The sequence below is a fragment of the Podarcis liolepis genome (genome assembly GCF_965112155.1).
Source record: "Podarcis liolepis genome assembly, chromosome: 2".
Classification (NCBI taxonomy): domain Eukaryota; kingdom Metazoa; phylum Chordata; class Lepidosauria; order Squamata; family Lacertidae; genus Podarcis; species Podarcis liolepis.
In genome coordinates, this window is record NC_139555.1 from 128,361,630 (window position 1) to 128,378,105 (window position 16,476).

Genomic DNA, 16,476 nt, shown 5'->3' on the forward strand with positions numbered 1-16,476 from the left:
GGCTTTATTTCCTTGACCCAAAGCCCCCCCCCCAAAGGAAGGCAGCATCTGGATCCCGAGGAAGAGCAGAGCTGCATATTTCTTGCAAACTCGCCCCCTCCCTGGCTTGGCAGAGAGGACAAAGGAGGACCCTCTGCTCCCCGACTTGGGGGTCTCCCCCCCCCAGGCATGATCTGAGCAGGGACCCCCACGCCCCCTCCCTGCCCCCCCGGGACCCCCTTCTCCCCATTGCACCCTCAGGGGAAGAGAGAGGAGACTCACCCGAGTCCAGGAGGGGCTTTTGCAAAAGAGAGAGAAGAAAGCGGCCTCCTCTCTGCTTGCATGAAGGGATGTAGGAGGGGGGAATTTAGCCATGGAGGACCTTGCCCCTCCCCCTTCACTTCCTGCCCTCTCTAGGACTCCAGCTCTGCTCCTCTTAACCCTTGCCAAGCCGAGTCCTCCCCTCCCTCTCCCTCCCTTCCCTTTTCCTGCTCTAGGGGCTGCCCCCCCTTCCCTCCCTCTGCCCCACGGAGCCCACATCCCACCAGACTAACTGCAAGGGGGACAGGGGGGGGGTCCATGGGGGGGTTAGCTTGGCTCTCCCCCTCCCCCAACATCCCAAGGAAAGGCTGGGAGGGAGAAGAGGCGAAGGGCTGCCTAGTGGCGGGAGGTGCCTTGGGCTCAGCAATGGCTCCCTCCAGACACCCCCCCCCCAAGAAACACCCTCCAGCTCAGGGGGGGGAGGGAGGCTTCCCAGCCGAAATACGGGTTTTCCCGCTTCTCACCCCAGGAAGAGAGACGGAGGAGGAGGAAGAGTCCCGGGCGAGGAAGGAAAGGCACACGCCACCCGGGGGGGGGGCAGGAGGGGGGCGCATGGTGCTCATGGCCCTCCCCTCCCCTCCCCTCCCTCTGGGACTCTTCCCAGTTCAGAGCCAGAGGGAGCCCGGCCTTCCTTTCTCCACCTCTCCTGCCAGAAACCCAGAACCACATGGAGGCAGGAGACCCATTTCCCGCCCCAGAGCCGGGCTGGACCAATCAGAGGCCTCTCCGTTGGGCAGCTGGCCAATCCCCTTTCAGGTTCCCCGGGGCCTCCTCCTCCTCTCCTTCGCCCGCTTTCCTGAGGGAGTTTCCCCCCCTCTGAGTTTCCCTCATGGCTGCTCCCCTTCCCAGCTTCTCCTTCATTTCTCCTTCCTTCTCTTCCTCTTCCTCTCCCCCCCCATTATTTGGGGGTGTTACGGCTAAAATCTGGGTGCGGGGTTACTCTGCCACCCAGCTCGTCGGACTAAGTAAGTCCGCGGGTCCCTGCGGAAGAAAATGAGCTCAGCCGGACGCAGGAGCAAACTGCAGAAGGTCCAAGTTTATTGCGCAACAGGTTCAAGGCGAGATTGAACAGCGAGAAAGGGGTGACATGAACCTTTGAAATTTCCCTCCATATCCCAGAATACAGTGCAAAATACATCCCAGTTACATCATGAATACATTAAGAAGAGGTTGGGTTACACAGATTAACATATGGAGGAGGGAGGGATGAATATGCAGAGAGCTGGAGATATGCGCAGATAAGCACATCCTGAGAAGGCAATGGTCCATGTTTGCATAGTCTGTCACCTGGCATCGCCTGGAGGAAGGGCTTGGCAGAGTGATTTTGACTGGATTACTTGAGAGATTATGGAGGACAGGGGAGGGGTGATGGAGTCCTAGAGAAATTGAGCAAATATGTTGTAGTGAAGAAGACATGCCCCCCCCTTCCGTAACAGTCCCCCATTCGGAGATAGATTTGCATTAAAGTTCTGTAAGAACTTGCAAATCTTTTCTCCGCACCCTAAATCTCGGTGAATGGGATGTGTGGCTTTATGCAAACCTGAAAGGGACTTAGATATCATGCTGCTTTAAGGATATTTGCACAGAAATATAATGGTGTAACAGTGCACATAGTTAGACATAGGATATCACGTAAATTAATACTTTGTTGCTCAGTTACTTGTGGTATTCTAGCACCTTGGAAGAAATATTTTCTCAATAGTGATCTATGCTTTACATTTAGGCAGGAAGGTCCACTAATGACTGCAAGGTGCAGTTTGCTTCCCCCCCCCCCGCCATTTGTGTGTTCTCAGGTGTCAAGGCAGCTCTTCTGTGGTCTCACATCGGCATGGTGTCGCAGTAGTGGCAATCCCTGCTGAATCCACTTAGGGCTTTCATATTTTTCATGTAGCCTGGCACCCACCACAGCTGGCACAGGTTTCGGACACGTCATGAGTGAAATGTCTTTGCCTTGGCCAAAATCCATGGGATTTCTTATTATTATTACAGGCTCTGGTCTTGCATCCTGAGAAGTTGCTCACTTGCACTTTAAGGATCAAAGAGCTAATTGCAGCCTGGATACACTTGCCCAATTCAAACTGAGTCCAATTTGAATTTATGTGCCCATGGTTCTCAACTTTTCAAACCAATCTGTTAAAAGAAAACCATTCTTAAAAGGGGCACTTTGTCCAAATAAGTCAATTTAACTCTATAAGGGATCATTCCTGCTAAACCAAAGCATATCCACCTTCATGTACCTGGTGTTTTATGGATCCAGAAGTTTGTCATTGGCAAAACGAGGTTTAACACATATTAAAATGGATAGGGAAAGTTGGCAGAGTGCCAGGTGGAACAATGTGGTTATAAATTGATCTAAACATTGGACTACACAATAGTGTGAGCTATTAGAAAGTATAAAATGCATGAGAATTCTCCATTGGTGTGTAAGCAATAAGACATTAAACATAAAACAGTTACACACAATAAATTGCCCCCCATTGTGGAAATCACACTGTCAGACACATTTCAACATTCTTACATAATAACACATAATACAAAACAAAATAATTAAATATCTGTTGCATATCTTGACACAATTGTGATCTTTTACGTATGTATCTTTTGAATCCTGGAGCAGAGGCTTGAGGTTCAAAAGTGGGAAAATGTCCTTGCAATTCAACTCCTCCCCCCTTTGTCAGCCCCCCCCCCCGTCAGTCTATATCATTTTAAAGAGATAGCTGTGGGCACTTTGAAACTCTGTTGTTGCTGGTCTTGTGATGGGTTGACTGAGTTGAGGGGTTGTTGCTGCTTTTCATCATTGCACATCTGTAGAAGTGATATCCTGTAAGGGGCAGGGTTTTGGGGAGACTTAAAGACACAGACAAGGAAGGGGCAAAAGGCAAAAAGGATGTCCTCCAGTTTCCATGGGAAGCTGCAAATAATAACAATCTTAGTGGATTAAACATTTTATTCATTATCACATTTCCATATAATTACTGTTATTATCTGCTAAGTTTGTTTGCTTTCCTTCACTTAATTTTTGTTGTTGTTCTTTTCATATTATAAAATAAAAAATTACTCCACATGTATAGAAAGAGAACTGTAAAAAATACAAAGGTTAAAAAATAAAAAGAAAGCAAAAAAAATAGATTACCAGTTAGATGAAAATGGACTTGACACAAAGACATCAGATTCAGAAAATAACTATTATTAAATAGTACAAAGATATTATCAAAACCACACATATTACTACTGGACTGAAAAAAAATGGAAAAACAATGGGGAAAACTTAAAATTCACCATGTGCTATCCAATAAAAGAACTTCATGAGACTGACTTTCAACATGTGATGAACATGTCCCCCAAAGTAAAACACAAACACACAAAATGAGCTATGAGGAACCAAAAATAAATAAATGCTAAGACACACAATTAATAAGTAACCTGAAGTAATCTGTTTTGGCATTCTAACACCCCAACTGAAAATAAAAGTGTTTCTTGATGTGACATCAGCTGTAATGTTAATAGCAGAATACTGGGAAATGAGTTAATACCAATAAAATGAATGGCAATTTAAAGTTGTGCAGGTACCTTGCACTAGCCAAAATGACAGAATTAGTAAGAAATGCTCAGGCCAAAGGTAAACAAGTACCATTCCACAAACAATGTTTGGTTGTGGTTCGATTAACTTCATAGACATCATGGAGAAACTGATTAAATAAATGAAAACAGATTATTTGTAACTTAAAAAAAAATGTCAAAGGCACAAAGAGATAGAGGTCACTAATACAGCAGGGATTCAGACTTGTTTCACAGAACAGAAAGAAAGTTGCTGTTTGGCTTTAAGGGAAGAAGGAAGAAAAGAAATACAAATGCAATTACTTTTATAGAGTATTTAAATCACTGTTTGCATCCCCTCTTTATCATTTGTGCTGTGGGAGAAAAGAAAGGACACTCTGTTAAAAAGGAAAATTATTTCATGTGAGAGGTCTGTCAGGAAATGCTGTTCCTAAAATGTATAGGCATATACACATACACACACACACAAGAAAACTGTTATAAAATTTAAATCCCATGGGGGGGGGGAAACTACTCAAGAGAGGAACTCACAGTGGGAGTGCTTTGATATTTACCTGTGAAAAGAATTTGGCATGTCCAGTACTTAACTCTATTGTCTTAAGTAGCCCTGGAGCAAAACACATTAAGGGTGATTTCCCTCAATGGTTCAAGGTTTTACATAAGGAAATTTGTATAGGTTTCAGGCTCTCCAAACCTTCTCTCTCCCCCCCTCCTTTCTCTCTCTCTCTCTCTCTTTTGTAAGCTGATCTAGCCTCTGTGCATGTGCAGAGTTCATGCCTCAGCAAACCTTTTATACCATTGAAAATGTTGCATCTTTTGGCTCAATTAGAATAAGGAAGGGAAAGGTAAGGAGTAGATTTTAAAAATAGGGTTAGATTTTAAAACAAAAAAGAGAAACTCAGCAATTCAAGTATTCACCATTCAGCCCAAGCAAAGGAGTGCTTCCTTTATGTACAGGAAAGGGCTATCATTATTGGTCATTTTATCTGGTCATTCGCGGAACAATCAACCGCTCTCTTATTTATGAGTAAAAATGGCCAGGTAAGGAGTAGATTTTTAAAATAGGGTTAGATTTTAAAACAAAAAAGAGAAACTCAGCAATTCAAGTATTCACCATTCAGCCCAAGCAAAGGAGTCTGCTTCCTTTATGTACAGGAAAGGGCTAATATCCCTCTGGCCATTCGCGGAACAATCAACCGCTCTCTTATTTATGAGTAAAAATGGCCAGAGAGTTAGAATTCATAGGATTTTTATTTAGTTTTTTAACATTCTCAGTCATGGTCAAGGCTAATTCTACTTAACTATATGAATTTTTATGTGCTTAAACTTTTAATAGACTTTTAAGTTTGATTTTTTTTTTTTAAATAGTAGACAAAATGATAAATACTGTAATCACTTAAATGCCTGATATCACTAGTTCTGCTTCAAACATCATGGCTTCACCTCATACCTTTAAAAACAAAGAGCAAATCTGGGCTGAATTACAACACATCACCTCACAGCCACAAATTGGGAAAGTTGAAAGGGACCTGGGGTCATCTAGTCCAACCCTAAAATACAGGGTTCATAGCAAGATTTGTACTACCAGAGAGGCATACACATTTAAGTACAGATTTACAGCTGGGAAAGGAAACATCTATGCTCATATCATGTACTAAGGAAGAGGAAAATAAAAGTACATAACTTTACACAGAACCCTTTTTGCAGATCTTGAGATAGTTTGAGTGAGTTTGAAATGATATTTAAGGAAGAAGTGAACAGTTTTCGTAAGATAGGGAGAGGATCTCTTATAAAGCACAGTTAAAGCAGCCCTAGATTTGATTTTTAAAGGGAATACACAAGTATTGCCCCCCTCCCCTCTTTGCAGTTTCCTTTAAAGGAAGCTTACTCGGGAGTAAATTTACCTGGCACAGAAGCAAGAAGGGAGAAAACAACTGAAAGAGGCAGAGTGAAACAAGGGGGAGGGGGGGCATTTTCTAACAAAAGAGGCCATGAAGTCTTATAGAGACTGATATCAGGAGCCTTACAATAACTCTTCTGTCCAACCAGATCAAAGTTAAAACTGGACTCAAATATTTTTTCTTAGAATGAACACCATACTTTTATGGGCATACGCTTAATGAAATACATACACTGCATTTTAGCTTGAGCGAGCAGTTGTGCTCAACTAGGCTTTTGCAGCAGAAACATTAGGTTATCATCACCTTCCAAAATAAGACTGTAGACTCACAATCTCAAAAGTTGGGGCAAAGCAAGAGGTGGGGTAAACATTTGCACACTTCATTCTCATCTTGTCTTATTTAGGACTGCTAAGATCCAGCATGGCTTCCTTAGATTTAAATTTTGAAGCAAGCTTGCAGTTTAAACTATGCACACTTAAGAAAAGCAGTCTGCCAGAGACAGAAGGAACAGACAACACACATAACAGACAACATGTAAACATACATATTCTCATATATGTATTAACAGACAACATACATAACAGACAACATGTAAACATATATATTCTCATCCTTTAGTTGGTTATTGCAAGGAGTTGGGCCACTACCTTTGGCTTCATTAAGTGAAATTAGTAGGAAGGTCCCACATGGTTTTATGAGTCTCCTTGCCTCTTCAAACACACCACCAGTTAATCAAACTGGTAGGGCTCACAACGCTTGGTTGACTGGGTACCCCTTTATAGATGCATGCGTTGCTGTTGTTGCTTTTTTTTGGGGGGGGTGTCTGGGATAGAGAAGGGGGAAAGAGAGGGGTTGATTAGGATTGGTATGTCTAGGGGTTTGGTATGCTTAGTACAGGGACGTATAGTAAAGAGGAGAAGGGGCTTCTAGTTGCCTGGCAACTTCCTTAGTGGGTTTTAGAGAGCTCTAGCTATCCGGTTCCTTTCGTTCCCTTTCCTATTTCCTTATTTCCTATTTCCTTATTTCCTATAACCTGGGGTCTCTTTCCACTCTGCCGGTCCTGCCCAATTCCTCATGGGCTATCCCTCCTGGCAACCTCCTACCTATCGTCACATCTCAGGAAAAGGGGCCCTACTGGACGCCCGCGCCATGCGGTGCCAGATCGGGTGATCCCTGGATAGAATTTCGAACTGAAAATCCCCCTTGCTTTTGGAAGCGGGCTCACGCACGATACACGTGTTACCGACCAGTGCGGCTGGGATTGGGATAGAAAGCAAGACCACTTCCTGCCCCCTAGCAAGGACGCTCGGGAAGTTCGGAAAGAGAACTCCAACCCCTTGCTTTCAACTGAGATGCCCGTTGCGGAGAGTCGGCTGTCTTTCCAAGCCGGGTCTCACCGTCTTACTTTCGGGCTCCCAATTGGTGCGGCTGGCTGGAGATTTTAAGGAAAAGAGATAGAGCTCAGAACCCCCCTTTCGGGTTGAGCAGCGGTCCACGGTCTCTCTCACTAACCGGACCAAGAGAAAGGCAAGAAGGAGCGATAGAGAGGAGGGCAGAGAATTCAGTTGCCAGGAGATTCCACCCCCTTCCCACCAGTGCACTGGATTTTCCTTTTTCCTTATACTCACGCGTCTTCTATGATGATCCCGGGATCGATGAATAAGCCGGCTGGATCCCTCTTTTGCTCCCCGGCTGAACTCCTAGGGCTTTCGATTACCGCCCAGAAGATGGCTGGGGGTCCAAAAGGATCTTCCCAGGCAAAATGGCCCGGAGCCGGCTGAAGATTTCGGGGCCCCCAGTCAGCAGCTTGGGAGAACCGCAAGCCCCACGTTGCGGCGCCAACTGTTACGGAAAAATCTGGGTGCAGTGTTACTCTGCCACCCAGCTCATCGGACTAAGTCCGTGGGTCCCTGCGGAAGAAAATGAGCTCAGCCGGACGCAGGAGCAAACTGCAGAAGATCCAAGTTTATTGCGCAACAGGTTCAAGGCGAGATTGAACCCCGAGTAAGGGGTGACATGAACTTTTGAAATTTCCCTCCATATCCCAGAATACAGTGCAAAATACATCCCAGTTACATCATGAATACATTAAGAAGAGGTTGGGTTACACAGATTAACATATGGAGGAGGGAGGGATGAATATGCAGAGAGCTGGAGATATGCGCAGATAAGCACATCCTGAGAAGGCAATGGTCCATGTTTGCATAGTCTGTCACCTGGCATCGCCTGGAGGAAGGGTTTGGCAGAGTGATTTTGACTGGATTACTTGAGAGATTATGGAGGACAGGGGAGGGGTGATGGAGTCCTAGAGAAATTGAGCAAATATGTTGTAGTGAAGAAGACATGCCCCCCCCTTCCGTAACAGGGGGGCAGCTGGATTCCTTCCCCCCCCCCCGTGGCCAGGCCGGCCCAGGAGGAGCCCAGGGAGGCGGCAGGGCCAGGAGAAGGGGTTTCCCGCCCTTTCCCGAAAGAGGAGGAGGGGCGCCATTTTGTTTTTCCCGGAGGAGACGCCATGGCTCCCCTGTGGGCCTCGGGGGTCCCACGCTCTCGGGGTCTCTCCTCCCGGCACCTTGGGTCCTCAGCCGCCTCCCTGCCAGGATGGCTTGGCCTCCGCAGGGCAGCCTCTCTCCCCGCCATGTTGGCCCCACGGAGGAGGCCTCTCCCTTGGGAGACGCCAGGAGGGAAAAGGCCCAAGGAGGAGGAGGAGAAGAATAACAGTAGTAGTAGTAGTAGTAATAGTAATAAGAAGGGCTTTATCCCCTGAAAGGTGGAGGGTTCCCTCAGGGGAGTTTGACCCCGGAGCAGCATCCTTGGTCACCCCAAGAGTCAGCGCTAGGAGAAGGGCTCCACCTGCAGGCCTTGGGGAAAGGGGGGCTCTTCCCCAGACGAGGCTGGAGACTCCCCTACTGGCCCCAGGAGCCCTTTCTGGATGGCCCTCGCTTGCTCCCCAGATGGGCCAAGACATCTGTTCTTCCCCCTCAGGCGGGAGTTGAACAGGAGAGGTCGCTCCCACTCCTGATCCCTGTGGGTCTCAGGATGAAGGAGTGAGGACCAGGGGTCCACCTGGGTCCACTTTGGAGAGCCAGGCTGGAGATAAGCTGAAAGCCATCTTAGAGAGCAAACTAAAAGCTAAAAAAGACATTTCTCTCTCCCCCCTGCTTGCCCCTGCTTGCAAACTAATATTTTTGCAACACAGCAAGTTTGCAAGAGGATGCGGTCAGGGGATTTTGGAGCTGTTCTGAGAAACTGTTCGTTTGCCCAGGATGTCTAGCCCACCACAAGGTTCTAAGCCGAGCAACCTGTTAAAACCACAAAAGAGGAGGGGGTCAAGGAGCATTTACTGGAACCAGCAAATGGGTCAGAAAGATTTTAAACTCGCAGCGCCACCTAGTGTATAATGCAGTTTGGAACCGAAAGGCCAACATCAATTCTTTAATTGGTTGAGCTTCAATGAATATGCATAAAGGGGAATGTTTGAGGGCTGGGTCAAGGGTTGAACCATTGTTTTGCCTAAGGGGATAAAAACTGTTTGCCCCTGGTGTTCGGGGGCATTTTCTCTCATTTTGGCAGCTGAATGCACCCCTTTGCTTTGCTTGTCTGACAAATAAACCAAAGTCAATAAAACTTTTGTAATTAAAATATTGCTGCCTGGATTTTTCCATTCTGGTCCGTATTCTGAAGTCTCTAACAAGGAGGCAGTGGGGGGACTCCAGGGAACTGGCTGAACTGGGGTCCTCCCAGTCCAGCCCAGACAAGAAAGAGAGGGAGCTCTCAGAAGAGGAAGCCATTGCGGAGAAGAACCGGACTTGGCTGTTCTCTGCTGAGGGTCTCCTGCCTTTCTTCCAAGGCTTCCTGGAGGTGCCATGGCCAGAGGAAGACACAGCCCCCCCCCCGAAGGGCCCTGGGGAGCAAGCAGAGCCTGCCTCAGTTTCCTTCCCCAAGGCCTTGGGGGAACCTTGGGGTGCAGGAGGAACCCCAAATGGAGCTCAGACTCCTGGCAAGTAGGGAAAGGAACATGATATAGCACTTTCCAGATGAGTCTTGATACAATACAATATTCTTTATTTTCATTGTCTCATACAGAACAACAAAACTGAAAAAATCTACATCAGACATTCAAAAACCAACAAGCCTGCTATCCCAGCTATCCCAACCTGGTTAGCCCCCTAAAAACTCTGATAAAAGGTAAAGGTACCCCTGCCTGTAGGGGCCAGTCTTGCCAGACTCTAGGGTTGTGCGCTCATCTCACTCTATAGGCCGGGAGCCAGCGCTGTCCACAGACACTTCCGGGTCACGTGACCAGCGTGACAAGCTGCATCTGGCGAGCCAGCACAGCACACGGAACGCCATTTACCTTCCCACTGGTATGCAGTCCCTATTTATCTACTTGCACCCGGGGGTGCTTTCAAACTGCTAGGTTGGCAGGTACTGGGACTGAACAACGGGTGAAGCACCCCGCCGCAGGGATTCGAACCGCCGACCATGTGATTGGCAAGTCCTAGGCGCTGAGGTTTAAGCCACAGCGCCACCCGCGTCCCTGATACCCCATAATTAAATACAATATACTCCCATAGAGGAACATGAAATGGCGCGTTCCAGATGAGTCTCAATACAATACGATAACCTTTATGGTCATTGTCCCATACAGAACAACAAAATTGAAAAATTGTACATCAGACATTCAAAAACCAACAAACCTGCTATCCCAGCTATCCCAACCTGGTTAGCCCCCTAAAAACTCTGATACCCCATAATTAAAGATAATATACTCCCATAGTGACTACCTTACACTGTATTTAAAACCAAAATTGCATTTGGATAGAAACTGTTTTTCAGGCGGCTAGTCCTAGTCTTTATAACCCTGTACCTTCTTCCAGAAGGCAGAAGCTGAAAGAGATCATTTCCGGGGTGCGCACTATCCTGCACTATCTCTGCAGCTTTCTTATGTAGCACCAACTGCAAATGCTTGCAGGGCCATGAGTAGTATGCATGAAAACATCAATGCTAAATTGAGCAGAGGCAGCCAGTGTGGTGTAGTGGTTAAGAGCGGTAGTCTCGTAACCTGGGGAACTGGGTTCGCGTCTCCGCTCCTCCACCTGCAGCTGCTGGGTGACCTTGGGCCAGTCACACTTCTCTGAAGACTCTCAGCCCCACTCACCTCACAGAGTGTTTGTTGTGGGGGAGGAAGGGAAAGGAGAATGTTAGCCGCTTTGAGACTCCTGAAGGGGAGTGAAAGGCGGGATATCAAATCCAATCCAGCGCGGATTATTGCGGGGGACTTCACTCACGCAGATGTGAGGGCAGCACTCCCAAAATTCCATCAGCACATTGAGTGTGCAATAAGGGGAGAAAATACTCTTGACAAGGTGTATACGAACATTAGACGGGCATATGAGGCGCACCTCGGTGGTTCAGATCATGTGTCCCTGCTTCTGACACCAGTGTACACACCCCTCAGGAAACAAGGCCAGCTACAAACACGGATGGTTACGGTGTGGCCTGAGGGAGCCTCTCAGCAGTTGCAGGACTGTTTCCAGGAGACCGATTGGAATATGTTCCACCATCAAGATCTAGAAACTTCTTCATCAACGGCCTTAGATTTGGCACAGGAAATGCACCAGGGAAAGGTATGTTAAGTTGTATCCGAACAGGAAGCCCTGGATGACGGGAGAGGTTAGGAGATTCTTGAAGGCCAGAAATACTGCTTTTAGAACTGGGGATCGGGTACCGTATGGTATAAAAAGAGCGAACTTGAAGAGGGGTATCAGGAAAGCAAAAGTGGAGTACAGAGGAAAAATCGAGGACCATCTGAGAAATCATGATCCTAGACAAATGTGGCAGGGAGTTCAACATCTGACTGGTTATAAATCGAGAAATACATCAGTGGTAGAGAGCACGGCTTCCTTGGTGGGAGAGTTGAAGACCTTCTTTGCCCGATTTGAGGTGACACCAACAGTGGCTCCAACAGGGATGTCAGAGCTATTGGCCTCACTACCTACAGGATATGCTGCCAGGGTGCAAGAGGGAGAAGTGAGGCGAATATGAAAGGAGGCAAACACGAGGAAGGCTATGGGCCTGGATGGGGTGGCTGGCAGGGTGCTAAGAGATTGTTTGGACCAACTGGCAGGAATCTTTATGAAGATTTTTAACCAGTCTCTGGCCCAAGCCGCCCTTCCACCCTGTCTGAAATCCGGTACCGTTATACCCCTGCCAAAAAAACCAAAGATAGACAGTCTGAATGATTTTCGCCCTGTGGCGTTGACACCCATTATAATGAAATGTTTCAAAAAACTGGCAAGGAACCGTATCATATCTTGTCTGCCAGTAGGACTTGATCCTTACCAGTTTGTGTACAAGGCAAAGGGATCCACGGAGGATGCTGGGGCTTTACATGGTGTCCTAACTCATTTGGAGAAGACAGGGAAGTATGCGAGATTGTTATTTGTAGACTTTAGTTCTGCATTTAATACTATTCTTCCGCATAGATTGGTGCCCAAACTATTAGACCTGGGACTTCCACCGTGTTTGTGCAGGGGGATATTAGATTTTCTATCAAACCGTTCCCAACGGGTCAGGATGGATTCCCACATCTCTGCGGATCTCATGAATATGGGGGTGCCACAGGGGTAAGTGTTGAGCCCACTTTTATATACGTTCTATACAGCTCACTGTGCCCCCAAATACCCCAGTAATAAGATCATTAAGTTTGCAGATGATACAACAGTGGTTGTTTAAATCACGGCTGGAGAGTGGGAGGCGGCCTATAGGAAAGATGTTGAGCAGTTGGGGGAGGGGTGCAGGAAAAACAACTTCCTCCTTAGCTGAAAGAAAAAAGAGATTCTTGTGGACTTTAGGAAATGTACAGTACTTGGAATCGCCTCCACGGTCCAGGGACTGATCCGCCCTGGCTTCCTCCTCGGAGGTCCCTTCAGAAGGAGAAGGGGTCCCGGGTCTCCATGGGGGAAAGCGTTCCTGAGGCCTGCGTTCGAGGCCAATGCTTTCGCCTCTCAGGCTCCAGCCCACCTTCTCTCTGGTGTTTTTGTCAGCTGTAGAGATGGGATCACATGCAGACATTCCCAAGTTTAATAAGGATCCCTTGAAAAAGCTGAGAAACCTTCTTCTTTTGCCAATGAACTTTGCCTCTGCCTGATTTATTGGGAACCAGATGCATCCGCTCCAAAGAAGCTTCTGCAGCGCCTTGGCATTGAAGACCCAGAAAAAGAGACGGAGGGGAATGTGTGGGTCAGAAGGTGGGAGTCGTTGGAAAGGAGTCACTGGGAGAGGCAGAAGGTTGTGTTGAGCAGGCGAGGGAAGAGCAGGAGGAGAGAGAAAGAGCCCCAGGGAAAGAGGAGGTTGGGCTGAGCTGGTGTGGGAATGAGAGGCAGAGAATGCAAAGCAACTCCGGAAACGGTGAACAAGGCAAGCTATGATCTCGTTTGAGGAAAGGGAATTAAGATGCCTGCTTCCCCATCCCCAGTGGATTAAAATGTCCAAAGATTAGGGAAAGAAGAATGAAGAGGAAGCAGGATTGGATGAACATCATAAGAGTCCATAATTTTCCATTGTGACTTGGCTGAGATTCATTGGAACAGTTTTTCAAAGGCTTTATAGAAACTGGACCTAGAAACTGGAGAAATACCAATTTGGATTATTAGACTGTCTGAGTTGATTAAGATTTGAAAGCTGGGCTAGGGAGGGAAATGAAGGGAAAGTGTCATCTTGGTGAAGAGGAGAAGAAGAGTTTGGATTTGTTATCCCGCTTTATCACTACCCGAAGGAATCTCAAAGCGGCTCAATTCTCCTTTCCCTTCCTCCCCCACAACAAACACTCTGTGAGGTGAGTGGGGCTGAGAGACTTCAAGAAGTGTGACTGGCCCAAGGTCACACAGCAGCTGCAGGTGGAGGAGTGGGGAAGCGAACCCGGTTCCCCAGATTACGAATCTACCGCTCTTAAGCACTACACCACTGTATACTAAATGCAGCTGGGTTTATTCTGGAGTGCAAATTATGAATAATTGTTGCTACAGATGATTTTCAGATGAAGATGGGAGTTTTCTTTTCGGTGCCTGCCCTGTGGAACACCCTCCCAGCAGATATCAAAGGAAAAAACAACTACCAGACTTTTAGAAGATATCTGATGGCAGCCCTGTTTAGGGAAGCTTTTAATATTCGATGGATTACTGTATTTTAATATTTTGTTGGAAGCTGCCCAGAGTGACTGGGGTAATCCAGCCAGATGGGAAGGGTATAATCTATTTTTTTTTGTATTTTTAATATTTTATATTAAGATTCCTTTATTTTGAATTTAGGAGGACACACCTAGGAAGAGGACACTTGAAGGTGGGCGGGACCTGCAAGGAACGCAGGGAAGGATCTCTCAGGGTGGGATACGGGGAGAAGGGGGGTCACGCGAGGAGAAGTGGGGGAGCCTGCCTTTCTGTGGGCTGACGAATGATATGATATATATGATACAAATGTCATAAACAGTATTTTTGTTTATATCCCCCCTTTCTCTTTTCTATACAATTGTATTTTGTAAGGGTTGTTTAATATTTTTTGTTCTATTTCTCTTTTTTTGTTTCCCCTCTGTATGAATTCTTTGATGGCGAGTGAGATGGGAGCTCTTTCTGAAGCTCTTTCCACATTTCAAGCACTGATAGGGTTTCTCCCCTGTATGAATTCTGTGATGGGAAGTCAGATGGTGGCTTTGAGTGAAGCTCTTCCCACATTCCAAGCACTGATACGGTTTCTCCCCGGTATGAATTCTGCGATGGGAAGTGAGACTGGAGCTATCAGTGAAGCTCTTTCCACATTCCAAGCACTGATAGGGTTTCTCCCCTGTATGAATTCTGCGATGGGAAGTGAGATGGACCCTCTGACTGAAGTTCTTTCCACATTCCAAGCAGTGATACGGTTTATGCCCTCTATGAACTCTTTGATGGGAAATGAGAGTGACCTTCCAGCTGAAGCTTTTCCCACATTCGAAGCACTGATAGGGTTTCTCCCCTGTATGAATTCTTTGATGGGAAGTGAGATTCCCCTTCTGACTGAAGCTCTTCCCGCATTCGAAGCACTGATAGGGTTTCTCCCCTGTATGAGTTCTTTGATGCAAAGTGAGTTTGGCCCCATACCCGAAGCTCTTCCCACATTCGAAGCACTGAAAGGGTTTTTCTCCTGTATGAGTTTTTTGATGGGAAGTGAGACTGTGCCTGAGACTAAAGCTCTTTCCACATTCCAAGCACTGATAGGGTTTCTCCCCTGTATGAATTCTGCGATGGGAAGTGAGATGGGAGCTATGAGTGAAGCTCTTTCCACATTCCAAGCACTGATAGGGTTTCTCCCCTGTATGACGTCTTCGATGAGAAGTGAGATGTGCACTTTGACTAAAGCGCTTTCCACATTCCAAGCACTGATAGGGTTTTTCTCCTGTATGAGTTCTTTGATGCAAAGTGAGCTTGGCCCCCTCCCCGAAGCTCTTTCCACATTCCAAGCACTGATAGGGTTTCTCCCCTGTATGAATTCTTTGGTGGAAAGTGAGATTCCGACGGTTACTGAAGCTCTTTCCACATTCCAAGCACTGATAGGGTTTCTCCCTGCTCTGTCCTCTTTTGTGTGCAGTGAGGCTATCCCTCTGAACGAAGCTCTTTCTCTGACGGTAGGTGTCCTGGGAGCTTTGACGGATGTTCTCTCCACACTCTGAATATTTATATGACTTCTCCACTATGTGGATTCTGTTGTGCTCCCCCTTGTTCTTCCCTTCAAATTCCTCACCCTCTGCAATGAAGAGAGAAGCGAATTAGAGCCTCAGGAGGAAATGGAGCTCCAGAACATTGAACCAAGTTAATGAATGCTTGTGATAGAGGAAGAACTAAAAATAGTTAGATGTGGGGCCTTTCTATAGTTTTCACTGCCTTGGTTGGCTGGTATTTACTGACATATTGCTTGGCTTTTATCTGGAATGGATTTTGTTCTGGCTCAATCTTGGAATCCAGTCCATATCCAAAGTCAGTCATCTCTTTGGTCAATCAAATGCAAACAGAAGCAAAAACAGAATTTACATCAACTTCTCTAAAAACTCTGAAGCCAGCATTGAAGAAGGCCTGGGTGGTTCAGAGAAGCCTGGTCACTGTTTTAAAAGGCATGACTAGACGCAGAACATTTAGAGAGGAAACAGTTGATATCCCTCCATTCTGGGTTCACGGTGGGGGATGTTAGAATCCCAGATGCTGTTGGTCTCCAGCCAAAGAGTTGAAGTTCATCACATGCAGGTATGTATGGAACGTCCACGTCTCGTCTGTGAAGCAAACAGCAACATCTTCACCTGAACACTCCCCATCAGCTGTTGCCTCAATCTGGTTGGTTTTAAATAAAATTTATATGTAAATCGCTTTCTTCACTTTGAACTCCCCTCCCATGTACATGAGGAGACTGTATTTTTTCATTAGCAACAGAAGAGGAAACGTGACTATAACTCAGTTCAAGCCAATTCATGAACCCAGAACTCATACACCGACCACTAATGATGAACCATGTTATAGATATTCCTGCAAATTTATTCTGCTATTTTTGATATGCAAATGGCATGCGAAGACTTAGTCTACATATTTGTATCATTTATTAGTCTTATGATCCTTGTTTTTAAAAGCAGATAAGAAGTTATTCCAAAAAGAAAAAGACAACACACAGAGGCCCCATCTGCATTCAAACTGCAAATCAG

At 46.4% G+C, this 16,476-nt stretch overlaps 2 protein-coding genes across 5 annotated transcripts in view; one reads left to right on the forward strand and one right to left on the reverse strand.

Moving 5' to 3' along the window:
- Positions 1-16,476, forward strand: part of LOC310702297 (uncharacterized protein) — a 636,573-nt gene that overhangs the window by 179,921 nt on the left and 440,176 nt on the right. The window lies entirely within an intron of this gene.
- Positions 1-16,476, reverse strand: part of LOC310702286 (uncharacterized protein) — a 176,427-nt gene that overhangs the window by 58,275 nt on the left and 101,676 nt on the right. For 3 of the 4 annotated variants that reach the window (XM_083493684.1, XM_083493688.1, XM_083493686.1), the window contains exon 1: positions 262-452. The exons of the other annotated variant lie outside the window; for it this stretch is intronic. The gene's annotated coding sequence lies outside the window, so the exon portion shown is untranslated. Of the gene's footprint in view, positions 1-261; positions 453-16,476 lie in introns of those variants that run through there. 4 annotated transcript variants of the gene reach the window in all.